Source organism: Hibiscus syriacus, unplaced genomic scaffold, assembly GCF_006381635.1.
Source record: "Hibiscus syriacus cultivar Baekdansim isolate YM2019G1 unplaced genomic scaffold, ASM638163v2 tig00009840_pilon, whole genome shotgun sequence".
Taxonomy (NCBI): domain Eukaryota; kingdom Viridiplantae; phylum Streptophyta; class Magnoliopsida; order Malvales; family Malvaceae; genus Hibiscus; species Hibiscus syriacus.
Genome location: NW_024062202.1, coordinates 155,375 through 171,404, shown reverse-complemented (window position 1 = coordinate 171,404; position 16,030 = coordinate 155,375). Strand labels below are relative to the sequence as shown.

Below are 16,030 nucleotides of genomic sequence, written 5' to 3'. Positions count from 1 at the left end.
AAAGGTTTTAATAGACTAGACTATGTTAATTTTAGACTTTGTAATTATTGGGGTATAGACTAATTCTGTAAATATGTGTTTATACTCCCAATTGGGATGACAGTTGTATGATGAACCATTTCTATTGGGTAATAAAATTCTACTTATCTAAAAAAAAAAAAAGCTACGAAACAACATCACCTAATGCATTGCTCTTAGAAGGCATAATAAACCCAGCCACCAAAACCAAAATCAAGAAACACCAAATAATTGCACGAGCCAGCAGCACACAATCAGGCTACTTATTCACCACCAAGCTTTAAACAACTTTGATCTCTGTTTCTCATCTTTAACGAGCTTCATAGTCGAAACATTGTTAGATCTTAAGACATGAGAGAACTGACTACAACCGAGCTTATTATATGCAAATTATATAACTTTAACTTATCTTTATATACGACGAGTTTATTATATTTTTTAGTCATTTCTGTTGATATTCATCTAATCAACGTACATGTGAATAAAATTTTAAAAAATTGTACCTTACATAAAAAAAATCCTAAATTTTGAAGGCATGAAACTATAAAACCGGACATTAAGTCATAATTCTTTTATAAATCTCATAAAATATACTTTGTAAAACAAGTTTTTCTATTTTATTAATAAAATAATATTTTAATATGTCACGTCAGACCCATTATTAGAAGTGTAACTTGTAATACGTCACTGGTCTCAAAATTTAAGGTCTTGGACTTTGAACAACTCTAATAACTTTAAAAAGTTACTTTTCTTACTATATGCAGGTGTGAAAAAAATTAAATAAGGAAAATTCAATAAAAATTTTAATTTATATGTTTGAACTATTTATTTTAAAAACAATCGTAATATGATAAAAATTCATATTTTACAATTTCTTTTTTATAAAATATTTTAGGAACATCATTTTAAAAAATAACACATGACCTCCACTTCTTTTAGAACGACATGTGTCACGTAAGATATAGACATTTAATTAGTTATAGTTTTATCATTTTTTAACTAGATTTTCTTTCAATATTTTTGTGTCGCCGTCCTCTTTCCTTTTGATTTTTGTTAAGCTTAAGATGAAATTAATTTTAATATTAGTTCTTGATCGTCGATGATTATTAGTTCTCTTATATTTATATTATTTCATTTATTTTTATTTTTTCTTGAGTTTTCTTTTAAATTTGAAAAAGAACATATGTTGTTGTGACACACTTTTCTCTTCTCTTGTGTTGCACACGTCTTCTTTGCTCTTATGTCACGACTCTTATGACTTTTGGTATGTTTTTCGCATATTTTTGAGGTCGTTTTGGTGCTCACATAAAGACCCTCACAATATTTATTTTTTGTTAGGTTTGTCGGTGATCAAGTATTGTCAGATCCCTCTTTGGTAAAAGGTTGTTTGTTGATATAATTAGAATTGTGTAGCGAAACAGTTTGTCAGATAATTTGGTTCGCTCACCACTACTTTATTACTTCGTAAAACATCTCGTTCGATAGAGACAATAATTTTTTATGCATGTTACTTGGTTTTTTAACGTTGATCGTCATTTTCAAAAGAATGTTTCGTATTTCTTTGTATCTTTAGATTTAATATATTTTATTTTTGTATGAATTTTTTATGACTATTATCCTCATTTTTCTCTCTATAATTGGGTGCATTGAAATTCTGATCCATTTCTTAATTTTTATTAATCAAAATCAGTTGTCATTATTAAAAAAAATAGTTAGATATTTCAAAAATACAATAAAATTAATTACATTCTTATTCTACATAACATAAAAGGATGTTAATCCTATCAAATTCAAACAACTTCAATTTTTGGAACAGTATTTTGAATCAGTAATAACATAACAATGGCATGTAACAGAAAGATTAGGGTTGGCCGTTGTTGTCCGTAAGAAGCATGGCAAGCTACGAGAGTGGCCATTTGCAACCCAGACTGCTGACCAATTGATGTTGTTCAAAACCCAGACAGGCAAAGCCATCCATTTCTTTGATCTTTTCTATATATTTTTCTTTTCTTTTTAATTTGTTTATATTTTCCTAGACTTTCTAATATAAACGCATCAAATTAATTACATGTCATTTCTGTCTACACTTTGCAGGAAAATAAGACCTTAATGTCGGCATAAAAATGATCTAAAAAGTTCAAGATAACGATATATAAATATAATATTTAAAAATATTATTGATCAGTTTCCTTTTTTCAATTGTATTAGCGGATCTAATTAGCCTTATAAACATATATTAAAAAAATCAAAATACTTTTACAATTTTTAGCCTGACTAAATTATCTCTATGGTTAAAAGAACAATTATTATTTTTTATAAGTCTTAGTTTATAGCATTAACGACTGCAACAAGGATGATTAAACGTTTATTATCAAATAATTGAGAATATTTAGAACAAATATTATTTTATAATTATCTTAATTTAATAAAATAATAATAATAAAATGTGATTTTTAGAGGTTGCTCGAACTACGATCCTCAAGAAAAATAACATTTTTTTATTATTATTTTAAGTTCACTCAATAAATTTTATAGGCGAGTGTTTTTAAGTTCTCTTGTGTTAATTGATTTTAAGTAGTCCTGTATATGGACCCATCGATGCAGATAACCAGACATTAAAATGTGAATGTTTTTTGCTTGGTATTCATGTGACCCTTTGTTTTGTTGTCTGATAATAAGTCAGTCCCCATTAAAATGAATTGACCCAAGCCAAGAGCCAACAAGGATAAGAAAAGTATGTATGTGGACCAAATGGATGTATTGTAATTTCTAGGAACCAAACCCTTGTGCCACTGTCATTGAAATCTAGCCATGTGGGGGCTGTTTCCATTTCTGCCTTGTTTCAGACATATCAACTGATGCATCCTATGACTGCTGCATGCCAGAACTCGGCAACCTTCGTATCCTTTCATTTCCACTCCAACTGATGCATTGTAATTGAATGCTTCATAATACCAAATTAATGTTATATATATATATATATATATATATATATATATATATATATATGAAAATTATCTTAATATATAAGTTATATATATCATTTATTCCACTTTCTAGTATAAGTGATAAGTGATTAAGAGATGATAATTATCTATAGAAATCTTCATTTCGAGTATGACATTTGTAAATGTGTTTAAACATTTATTTTTAAATGATTAAGAAATTGTTTTACTCAACAAAAGTTATTTTATTTATAATTAAAGCTAAATTAAGTCTATTTATGAGTCTCATTAAAAACCTATCTAATCTAATTTGAGGAAAAAATTACTACGTAAATAAAACAATACAACCAAAGATAACATGTCACGAAGATGTTTCTCAAACAAGCTAAAAACTACCGAACAAATTTTTTTTCAGCAGACTTGCATCCTCTTAAAACTTGTATTTCGTTTCAGTCCAACAACATACCACGTTTTAAAAATTGTTTCAGCTTCTTCTGCTCTCACAAAATCAACAACACCTCCACATTCAACCTCTTCCATGATACATTTAAACATATGCTATCTAATAATCACTTCAACTAATCAAAAAATTAATTTGTTTCATTATTTTGATTGTTAAATTATAACTATTTGGTTTAAGATAAAATTTATCCATTAGATTAATTATTTAAATGTAAATAATGTGCGAAAGATTAAGTTGCTTGTGCTTGTTGTGTCTAAACAATAATTAGTTGTTCATCTTTGTTCTCTTGTATTCTGTTAGGTTATGGATACTACATCCACTAAGAGCGTTTTTTTCTTCTTTTTTCTTCAATCTTTTTTTCTTCTTTTTTTCTCTAAGTTGGAGTAGAATTAGATTTTAAATTTATAATAAAATAATAAGATATCAAAGGATGCACAAATTTTAATTTCAACAAAGAAAATCATTTACAACATCAACCCTTTATTCATGGACGATTGAGTTCAAGTGTACTTGAAACTTTAATTTTATGAAGGGTGCAACAGACACGGTCAATTAAACTAATGTTAAATCAATTGTTTACTTTTTTTTAATTCTAAAAAATAATAAACCAAAAAAAATAAAAGATTTACGAACGACCAAGATAAATATGATGAAATTCAATGTATTAACCCTCAATAAATTATGCAAGTATCAAATGAGTTTCCCATATATACAGTTTTAAATTTTAAATTAGCTAATGAGTAAAAACTTTAATGAAATATAAACCTCTTAAAAGTAAATAAAATACTTTTATATATTAGTCTTCAAGTGACATGGATCTACGATTTTGAATGGTTCAGAATACAATCGGATTGTATAAAATCTGTGAAGTTAATTCTTTTTCAGAACGTAAATTTTAACCTTCTCCAACCGATAAAAACTATTTATGTTATTTAAAATTGAGAATGCAACATACTGATTGACTGAATGATGAAAATATTTGGTCTTGACCATTATTAAATTTCATTATTTAACTTTGTACCACCTAACATTCAACCGATTATTTCATATATATCAAAACATATATGTTATAAAATCATTAATGCTTAGATCATTACCTTGAAATCACCTTCTAATTCAAGAAAAAATATGTCGAATGAATAATACTCCTGCCAAATATTAATAACATGGGGGCACCATCCAACTATAAAATTTCTTGAACACTGTAAAAAATGTGGTAGATCCCAAAATAAACTTCTATATATCTTATTGAGGTAATACTAATAAAACTATTTGTCTTTTTAGGCCAAAAACCCAAAAGTTCACAAACTGTTGGCCCAATCGAATGGGTCGATGGTCATCATTAAATCATCATGCCTCACTCTGGCCCATGAATCTTAAATTTAAATTTCAGTTACTCCTTTTTTTTCTTTCTAACAAAATGAAACTATACTTTATTATTACGAGAGAAAATATTAAAAATGTAACAGAAACGAATAATAAGGAAACACACCAAGAAAAATAATCAAAGATCTATAAATTTATTTATTCTTCGATTTTAAGACAAATAAACTGTTGGACTACCCACCTGCTGCTTCTCTTACAACATTATGGCAACTTCAATAAAAGAAAACGATGAAACATTAGATGGAACACTCAAAGGATATGATTCCGAGCTTCCATACCCACCTCACCACAAATCATGCAACCATCCTCAACATTAATCCACATCCTCCTCAGATGATTAGCAGTTGTAAGCCTGTCAAGTATTTCCAATCAAACAATGGGAGAACGTTTTGAGACATTCATGAAAAACCAAATGATTTTTTGTCATCCAACTTTAGGACCCCTGTCCCTAATCTCATTCAATAACAATCGTGCAGAAATCTTAGCCCAATTTGTAGCATTGTCAAACAAAGGCCTAGCATCCTTTCTCAACTTTAGAATTTTCCTCAATACCCAGCTAAAAGAGAGCTTGTTCTCTACCTACCAAAAGTCCCTACCTTTAAAAACATGCATTCTCACCCAAACAACCCATAAGGATCCCTCGGAAGTTAATAAGTTCTTCATAAAAAATAACACGTAAGCTTTATTTCAACAAGCTAGATTCTTGACTCCCAATCCTCCCTCAGACTTAGGGGTGCGAATACCTCCCTAATTCACTCTAGCACCCTTAGCATACACATCACCACCTTTCTAGAAAAACTTAGAAAGGAGCTACTCAAACCTCCTTATCACAGCAACAAACAAAACCAATTGTCTGCACTAAAAATTAAATATACTAAACTGTACAGTCTTCACCAACTGCAACTTGCCAGCATAACTAAGTCATCTATTAGACCACAGTCCAAGTTTGGCCTTGATCCTCTTCACCAACCCAGACTTTCGAGTGACTAAAGGGACCCCCAAATATCTAACAGGCAACTTTCACACTTTAAAACCAATAACATCATGGACAAGCGTCAAAAGAGCATCAGACATACCAGAAACAAAAATCTCAGTCTTGGAAGCATTTTAGCCTAAATACTAGAGGCATTGTCTTGAAAATCGGACTGGACCGATTCAACCGGTTCAATCGGGAATCGCTGTCTAGTCCGATTCAATCTACACCGGTTGAACCACTATTAGTGAACCGGCCGAAATCGCTGAACCATTCAAATCGGAAAAAACCGGAAAAACTGCCAATTTTTTTTTTTTTTAAATTAAACCAAACAACGTCGTTTGTTAAACGAGCCAAGTCAAACTCGAGTATTGCTGAGCTCGACTCGAACTTGAAAACTTTAAAAATAAGCTCAACTCAACTCAAACTCACGAGCTAAAAATTATCAAGTTCAACTCGAACTCGAAATATAATATTGAAACTTGAACTCAAAAAGGCTTGAACTCAAAAAAAATTTAGAAGCTCGATTGAAGCCTAAAATTCGAGCTTGATTGAAGTGAAAGAATAGTTCACTCAATGCTCACCAAAAGGCTCCATGATTTTGAATGTCAAATTACCTCTATTATTTATAGAAGTTAGTTGGGATGTTCTTCTATGTTTCTTAGCCATGTGAGATTGTTTTTTAAAAAAATTAAACCAAACAATATTATTTTGTTATGATTTTTTTAGCCCCAAATTTATTTTTTAATTATAGTTATATAATTATATTTATTATTTAATATGTTTTACCTTAATTATTATGTTGTATTTAATTTGAATCATTTTGTTTCACTTGATTTTATGATTTTTAACTTATATATGTTATGACTTTCTTTGAATATGTTATTAAATATTTTTTTGTATTTTTATTTAATTTTTTAAATAATTATGACGTCGTCCGGTTCTTCCGACCGTTCAGACCGGTTCGACCGGTTGAACCAGTGAACCGGTAGCATGACCGGTTCGCTAACCGATCCTGTTCTAAAAACCATGACTAGAGGTATAAGCCATTAATATCAAAAGGTTAGGACTATCTTTTAATAAATACTATCTTATATTTATTCCAGATTAATAAAAAAAACTTCACTTTACCCTGCCTTGGTGTGCAAAAAAATATTTTTAACATATCAAATACATATTTTATTATATATTATTAAATAAGATTATAAAATTTCATTTTTTGTAATAACATTTTATTTTAAAAAATAATAAAATATTTTATTTTAATCATTCATTTCCATTAAAATATTAAATCCATTTTTTAATAAATTAAGAAAATGGATTTAATATTTTTTTATGTGAATGAAAGTTGTTTCCAATGCATGTGCATGAGTACAGTTCGAGGTTCATGTTAAACAATTAATGATTATTATAACAATAACGTTTCATAAGGCATAATGCTTATATTAATAGACGTATTGATTTGGAGTTCGAAGGGTTATCGTACTTATACCAGCTGTTGGACTACCATTTTAGGACCTTATTTCAACATTAATTCTAACTATATATATATATATATATATCTTTATTCACACACAAATAACTTAAGCTTCACCTAATGATGAGCTTTTATAATTTTCTTCACTATCATAATTGTTTGCAATACCTTTTTAAGATAACTATATAAACTGAATCTATTGAGTAGCCATAGAGATTAAAATAGTATTATAATGTTGTTATCTTTACTTTTTAGATTGAATTAGAATTTAACTCGTATAAGAAGTTTGAATCCTGGCAATTGCGAATGAAGCAAATTGGGTTGAGAGAGTTGCCCTCCCCTCTGCAGTACCCGATCCAGATTAACCGATCAATAGATCGGAAATCAGTGGTTATACCCAAAAAAAATTATGATGTTTTGTGTACAAATTATTTGTGTTGACGAAAACGGGTAAAGAAAACGAAAGAACACGAGAATTTTACGAGGTTCGGCAATGTGCTTACGTCCTCGGTGTCTAGGCGGCGCTAGAATTTTATTCAATGATATTTTAGGTCTAGGTTACATCACTATTTATAATAGAAAACCCTGGTACATAATTACAAAATTAACCATGTACCGTACCGCGAGGGCTGCGCCCCCGCACCCCCAACCCACATAATTCGTAACCCCACAACGAGACTTTCTTTGTAAGGACAGTTGATGTTCGCTTCACTCACTCCGCTCCATCTCCTGTCCTCTTTACTGGTATATTTATGAGTCATACCTAACAATTTGATTACTATTAAAAGTTGGTTACGGGGCTTACACATTGTATGTAGGCTGGTACATCATCACCTCACGTAGGTAGAATTTGAGACTGATAAGCAAAGGATTGTGGAGTTAGTTGCAGCAACATTCATGGATGAATCCATCCCTTATTATCATTATCAGTTCATCCTCGAATGAGAAGAACTTGTATCTAGTTGATCTTGGTTAGGGTATAGCTGTTTTCTGCTCCTTATACTGGAGATGCTTTACTGTTTTTAAGCGTATATTGTGGCATGACCCACAATTCTTGATCCTTTTCAGCTTCAAGATGGTAGGAGGCAGCATCTGCACGCCATGCTGAGTATGACCAAAAGACTGATGTATTTAGGTAATTGACTCTAAGCAAATAAGACTGCTTCTTTTGGGTCACGAACATGAACATTTTTCAGCAAAGGCACATATGAATATTTATATTTCCAATTTGGATTTATTACTATGTTTTTCGTTTTAGGGGAACTGTTCGTTATGCAAGTGTACATGCTCATTTGGGTAGGACAGGAAGTCGACGGGATGACTTTGAGTCATTGGCTTATACACTCATAGTTCTACTTAGAGGGAAGCTTCCCTGGCAAGGTTATGTTGCAAGTTCTTTTAACTGCTCCACCTTATTTCGGAACTTTGTAGCATAGTTATTGTCTTCTGCCATTAATGTCTTGGGCTTTAATGTTTTATGGGGCTGCAGGGAGAGAACAAAGGATTTGTTTGTAAGAATAAGATGGGAACTTCTCCTGGGATGCTTTGTTCCTCGCGTCCTCCTCCATTTCAACAGTTTCTCGAGATTGTCGCCAATATGAAATTTGATGAAGAACCCAATTACTCCAAGCTCATCTCCCTTTTTCGTAACAGCATAGGTTTCAACTCATCAATACATCCTATCCAAATTGATGGTGTTATTAAGGTTGTTAAGTGGCATTTATCTTGTCTTGTGCCAATACCTTTTCTTAAATATATATACTTATTATTTAGAATTTCTTGATAAATCTTTAATGCATCAGGTAGGTCAAAAAAGGGAAAGACCATTTGCCTAGTTGGAAGATGGTGAGCAGCCTAAAAAGAAAGTTCTGCTTGGTTCCCCTGCTTCTCAGTGGATCTCAATATATAATTCCAGAACTTCGATGAAGCAGAGGTAAAAGTTCTCTTCAGAACCATAGATGTAGTTAGTAGAAACTGCTCATACCATATATTTTGGTGGCTTCATATACTTCACAGGTCATTTGAATGGGGAAATATTCTTATGGAAATATAAATTTTGACTCATTGTACTTATTGCAGATATCGTTTCAATGTTATGGATTCAAGACTCAACCAGCATGTGGAGAAGGCAAAGGAAGATGACTTGTATATTAGCAGTGTAGCGTCATCATTGAATCTGTGGGCCATTGTTGTGGATGCTGGTTCAGGTTTTACATCTCAGGTTTACGAGTTATCATCAATCTTTTCGCACAAGGTAGAAATAACTATTCAGTTGTCAGCTTTTTTGTTTCATGATTTTAATCAGTGGAGTCTCGGGAAGTTTATCCTTACAGTTTGTATGTTCAGGAGTTGATAATGGAACAGTGGGAGAAGAATTACTACATCACTTCTGTTGCTGGTGCGTGCACCGGTTGTTATGTCCTAATTTTCCGAAGGGTGACTAGTTTCATAAGTTTTAAGATTGTATGTTTACTTTGTCAATGTATGTCAAACTGACGGGACTGTAAATTCGGGTTACTAACGTAATATTGCAGCTTAACTCAAGCTAAGCTTCAAGATTAGGAAAAATAGGCGTGATTATCATGTTTGATCAATCAAATCTCCATGATGGTAAGGCTGATATTGCGTTTCCTCCTTGTCGCCACTACAGGTACTCCCTACACGCAACAATCATACAAAGTTACCGATGTGCTTCCCTTCAAATGGATTAATAAGAAGTGGAAAGAAGGCTTCTCTGAGACCTCAATGACCGCTGCAGGCAACAAATGGGCCATTGTCATGTCCCGAAATGCAGGTTGTCTGATTCCGGTCTAATAATGCAAATTTGCATAACAGTGTGGCAACCACTTATTTGTCTTGTACTTGTTTACTAGGTCGTTGAACTCGATTTCCTTTATCCGAGTGAGGGGATTCATCGAAGATGGGAAAAAGGGTATCGGATTACAACAGCGACAGCTACGGGGATCAAGCTGCATTCATACTTAGTACACCTAAGAGGAAATCACAAGATGTAACTTTGAGTACACCTGCTTTTCCTAGTATCCAAGTAAAGGTAATATAATTTTGCGTGATTTGGTCTAGCTATGGTTTTAGTCTCACAACTATGCTGAAATTTGATATTTAATCCCTTTTACTTTAATTTGGCATAATTTGGTCCTTCTACTTCTACAATGTTATCAGTAGAACCAAATGGACAATACTATTAGTTGTTAAAGTGAGGTTAAATTTTTTTTAGAACAACATTAAGCATTTGACTGACGTGTAAAATTTTTATTGGTTGAGATTGTGATCGAATGACTGTAAAAGGAGAAGTTTCCCTTCATTACTTGTATTATAAATTTAGACCTATTAGTAACATTACAAAATTAAAGAGTTTGAATTATGTCAAATTAAATTAGAGGGATTAAACTCATAATGAGAATGCATGGTATTTATTGGTCTATGATATCATCTCTACCAGTATCTTTGGTGTTTGATGTTGAAAAGTCATCATCAAGTGGCCAAAATTGGTGGCCTAATTTTCCACCGAAAGGTGATTTGAAAATTAGAAATAATAATTCACCTAAAATGTTGAAAAAACTGGAATGAAAAAATTAATTTTAGTCATTAGACTTTAGGGTATTTATAAGATTAGTCCTTAAGCTTTAACTATAAATACCCTAGCTCATTTAGCTTCAAAACCATCCCAAAGCATTCTAGCTTTCTTCCAATACTAGAGAAAATTCATAGAGTTTATGGAGAATTGTTTTCTTCTTTTTTATCAAGAGAGAATTATCATTGTTTTCTCCTTGGTAGATCGAGAGAGGTTGTAATTCATATTTTCTCATGGTAAAATTCTTCTACCGTTGCCCATGGTTTTTACCCTATATTATTTAGGGGTTTTCCATGTAAATTTTGTGTCTTCTTTATCTTTATTTTTTATTTTCTCAAATTATCAGTTGCGATTTTGCTCTATCTGATAGCCGTCTTTCGCAACAATTAGTATCAGAGCCATATTTGAGTGTGTAATATCTGCTTATTGTCTTTGTGGTTGCCACCAAAAGGTGGATCATCCAACATAAGAAAGTAAGAAGGTATTACCCATTCTTTGAAGGTTCCAGAGAACTATTCACGATAGTAAAACAGTGGGAGCTATCCGAAATAGAAGCTATGGCAACGAAATTTGATTTTGAAAAGTTCAATGGGAGAAATTTATCATTGTAGAAATTAAAGATAAAGACCATCTTGAGGAAAGACGGGTGTCTAGCGGCTATCAGTGAAAGGTCGGTGGATTTCACAGATGACAGCAAATGGAACGAGATGGACGGGAATGCTATGACAAACTTTCATCTAACATTAGCAGATGAAGTATTGTCAAGCATCGAGGAGAAGAATACAACTAAGGAGATATGGGATCATCTCACCAAATTGTACGAGGCCACATCGTTGTACAATAAAATTTTTCTTAAAAGGAAATTGTACACTCTCCGGATGCCAGAATCTACTTCAGTGGCGGAGCACTTAAACACACTAAACACGTTATTTTCTCAGCTTACATCTTTAAGATGTACAATAGGAGAACAAGAACGTGCTGAACTTCTACTTCAAAATCTACCTGATTCGTATGATCAACTCATCATCAACTTGACAAACAGTAATGTCACCAGTCTAGTCTTCGATGACGTTGCAGCTACTGTTCTCCAAGAAGAAAATCGGCGCAAAAACAAGACAGACAAGTAAATCTGCAACAAGCAGAAGCGTTGACAATGATGAGAGGGAGATCAACAGAACGTGGCCAAAGCAGCAGTCACAAACATGGTAGATCGAAATCAAGAAGCAAGAAGAATTTAAAGTGCTATAATTGTGGAAAGAAAGGACACTTGAAGAAGGATTGTTGGAGTCTAAATAAAAACTCTAATCCACAAGGCAATACCGCAAACACTTCAGATGATGGAGATGCTCTATATTGTGAAGCGTCAACCACCGTATAAGGTAGAAAAAGATATGCATATATATGGCTCATTGATTCAGAAGCAACATATCACATGACCTCAAGAAGAGAATGGTTTCATCATTATGAACCTGTCTTAGGAGGATCTGTGTATAGTTGCAATGATCATGTCTTAGAGATCATTGGCGTGAGAACCATCAAATTGAAGATGTATGATAGAACAATTAAAGTTGTTCGAGATGTGCAGCACATAAAAGGCCTGAAGAAAAATTTATTATCCTACAGATTGTTGGATAATAATGCAAGCAAGATTGAAACATGGAAAGGAATCATAAAGGTGTTCCGTGGAGCGCTTATGATACTAAAAGGCGAAAAAATAGCAGCAAATTTGTACATGCTGAAGGGAGAGACTTTGCTAGAAGCAGAAGCCTATGTTTCCTCATGTAGTTCAGATTCTGCAATGCTATAGCATCATAAACTTGGACACATGTCAGAACAAGGAATGAAAGTTCTTGTGGAGCAAAAGCTACTTCCAGACTTAACAAATGTATCACTTCCTTTGTGTGAGCATTGCATAACAAGTAAGCAACACCGGTTGAAATTCAACACATCAAATTCTAGAGGCAAAAGTGTTCTAGAATTGGTTCACTCTGACGTATGGAAAGCACCAGTTACATCCCTAGACAGAGCAAAATACTTTGTCTCATTTATTGATGATTACTCCAGGAGATGTTGGGTGTACCCTATTAAGAAGAAGTCAGATGTGTTTTCAACTTTCAAAAACTTCAAAGCGCGGGTGGAACTTGATTCTGGAAATAAGATCAAGTGTTTCAGAACAGATAATGGAGGAGAATACACAAGCGAAGAATTTGATGACTTTTGCAGGAAAGAAGGCATCAAAAGACAGTTCACAGTGGCTAACACTCCTCAACAAAATGGAGTGACAGAGTGGATGAACAAAACCTTGTTAGAAAGAACAAGAGCAATGTTGAGGGATGCAGGCCTAGAAAAATCTTTCTGGGCAAAAGCAGTCAATATCGCCTGTTATTTGGTGAATCGGGCTCCATCAACTGCAATAGAGCTGAAGACATCAATGGAGATGTGGACTGGTAAACCAGCTGATTATTCAAACCTCCATGCATTTGGAAGTATTGTGTACGTGATGTACAACTCCCAAGAAATCTCAAAGCTGGATCCAAAATCCAGGAAATGCAAATTCTTGGGGTATGTTGATAGAGTTAAGGGGTATCGCTTGTGGGATCTCACTGCCCGCAAAGTGATCATCAGCAGGGATGTTATCTTTATAGAAGATAAACTACAAAGAAAAGAAGACGATAATAGCGCTGAAAAGTCAAAGACTACACAGAAACATGTGGAAAAGGAGGTTGAACAAGGAGATTCTTCAGAAGCAGAACCAGCACATGATGAACAAGAATCAGAGAGTTCTGAAGCTCCAACAACTCGTCAATCAGATCGTGTGAGAAGATGTCCCAATTGGCACTCAGATTATGTTATAGAACGAAATACTGCATACTTTCTTTTAACAGAGGACAGTGAGCCATCAATATACCAAGAGGCAATAAATAACTCAGATGCTTCATTATGGATGATGGCGATGCAAGAAGAAATTAAAGCCCTTCATAAAAATAATACATGGGACCTTGTGCCACTACCACTAAGAAGGAAGTCAATTGGTAACAAATGAGTCTTCAAAATCAAGCGAAATAGTGACGATCAAGTTGAGAGGTATCGTGCAAGACTGGTGGTCAAAGGATATGCTCAAAAAGAAGGTATTGATTTCAATGAAATATTTTCTCCTGTGGTTCGACTAACAACAGTTCGAGTAGTTTTGGCAATGTGTGCTACATTGAACTTACATATAGAGCAGCAAGATATTAAAACAACTTTTCTTCATGGAAATCTTGAAGAAGAGATTTATATGCTCCAGCCTGAAGGTTTTGAAGAAGAAGAAAAGAAGAACTTGGTTTGCAGGGTAAACAAATCTCTGTACGGTCTAAAGCAGGCGCCGAAGTGTTGGTATAAGAGATTTGATTCCTTCATTATGTGCCTTGGATACAACAGACTTAATGCAGACCCTTGTGCTTATTTCAAGAGGTCTAGTGATAACGATTTTGTTATATTGTTGTTGTATGTGGATGACATGTTAGTTGCATGACCCAACAAAGATCATATTGAAGAATTAGAGGCATAATTGGCTAGGGAATTTGAAATGAAGGACTTGGGATCAGCAAACAAGATTCTAGGGATGCAAATTCACCGAGACAGAATAAATAGGAATATTTGACTTTCACAAAAGAATTATTTCAAGAAAATCTTGTCAAGATTCAACATGTAAGATTGTAAGCCAATTTCTACCCCTCTTCCTATTAACTTCAAATTATCCTCCAGTATGAGTCCTAGCAGTGAAGAAGAGAGTATGGAGATGTCTTGAGTACCGTATGCATCAGCAGTGGGAAGTTTAATGTTCGCTATGATATGCACAAGACCAGACATTGCACAAGCAGTGGGAGTGGTTAGTCGGTACATGGCGAATCCAGGAAAAGAGCATTGGAATACAGTAAAGATGATCCTAAGATACATCAAAGGGACCTCAAATGTTGCATTATATTATGGAGGATCAAATTTACTAATCAATGGGTATGTAGATTCTGACTATGCAGGGGATTTGGATAAAAGCAAATCTACTACAGGATATGTGTTTAAAGTTGCTGGTAGAGCTGTAAGCTGGGTTTCAAAATTGCAGTCAATTGTGGCTACATCCACAACAGAAGCAGAATATGTAGCAGCTACACAAGCCAATAAAGAAGCAATTTGGTTGAAGATGCTATTGGACGAGCTTGGGCACAATCAAGAGTATGTCTCTCTGACAGTCAAAGCGCCTTGCATCTAGAAAGGAATCCAACATTTCATTCAAGGAAAAAGCACATACGAGTTCAATACCATTTCATTCGTGAAAAGGTGGAAGAAGGGACGGTAGATATGCAGAAGATCCATACCAAAGACAACATAGCATATTTCATGACGAAGGCGATCAACGTTGATAAATTTATTTGGTGTCAATCCACTTGTGGCCTGTCAGAGACGTAAGCAACATGATGGTACAAGGTAGATAGAATGGTGTGAAGATATGATTGTTCCAATCAAATCTTCAAGTGGGAGATTGTTGAAAAGTCATCATCAAGTGGCCAAAATTAGTGGCCTAATTTTCCACCGAAAGGTGATTTGAAAATTAGAAATAATAATTCACCTAAAATGTTGAAAACAAGTGGAATGGAAAAATTAATTTTAGTCATTAAACTTTAGGGTATTTACAAGATTAATCCTTAAGCTTTAACTATAAATACCCTAACTCATTTAGCTTCAAAACCATCCCAAAGCATTCTAGCTTTCTTCCAATACTAGAGAAAATTCAGAGAGTTTCTTGAGAGTTGTTTTTTCCTTTTTTATCAAGAGAGAATTATCATTGTTTTCTCCTTGGTAGATCGAGAGAGGTTGTAATTCCTATTTTCTTATAGTGAAATTTTTCTACCGTTGCCCGTGGTTTTTACCCTAAATTATTTAGGGGTTTTCTACGTAAATTTTGTGTCTTCTTTATCTTTATTTTTTTTTCTCAAATTATCAATTGCGATTTTGCTTTATCTGATAGCCGTCTTCCGCAACATTTGAAGCAGTCTTAGTGAAATATCATTGGAAAGCAACCTACCTAAAATAGTTCAATTGATTTGAGGTTGCATATTTTAGATTAATAATGTAATTTGTAATCACTAATGAAACACTGAAAAATAATAGAATTGGTGCCAAGGCAATACTCATATCA

General features: G+C 33.3%; 1 pseudogene; it reads left to right on the top strand.

The window, feature by feature from the left end:
* Positions 1–8,163: 8,163 nt before the first annotated feature.
* Positions 8,164–10,323, top strand: LOC120203338 (annotated as a pseudogene).
* The last annotated feature ends 5,707 nt before the right edge of the window (positions 10,324–16,030 follow it).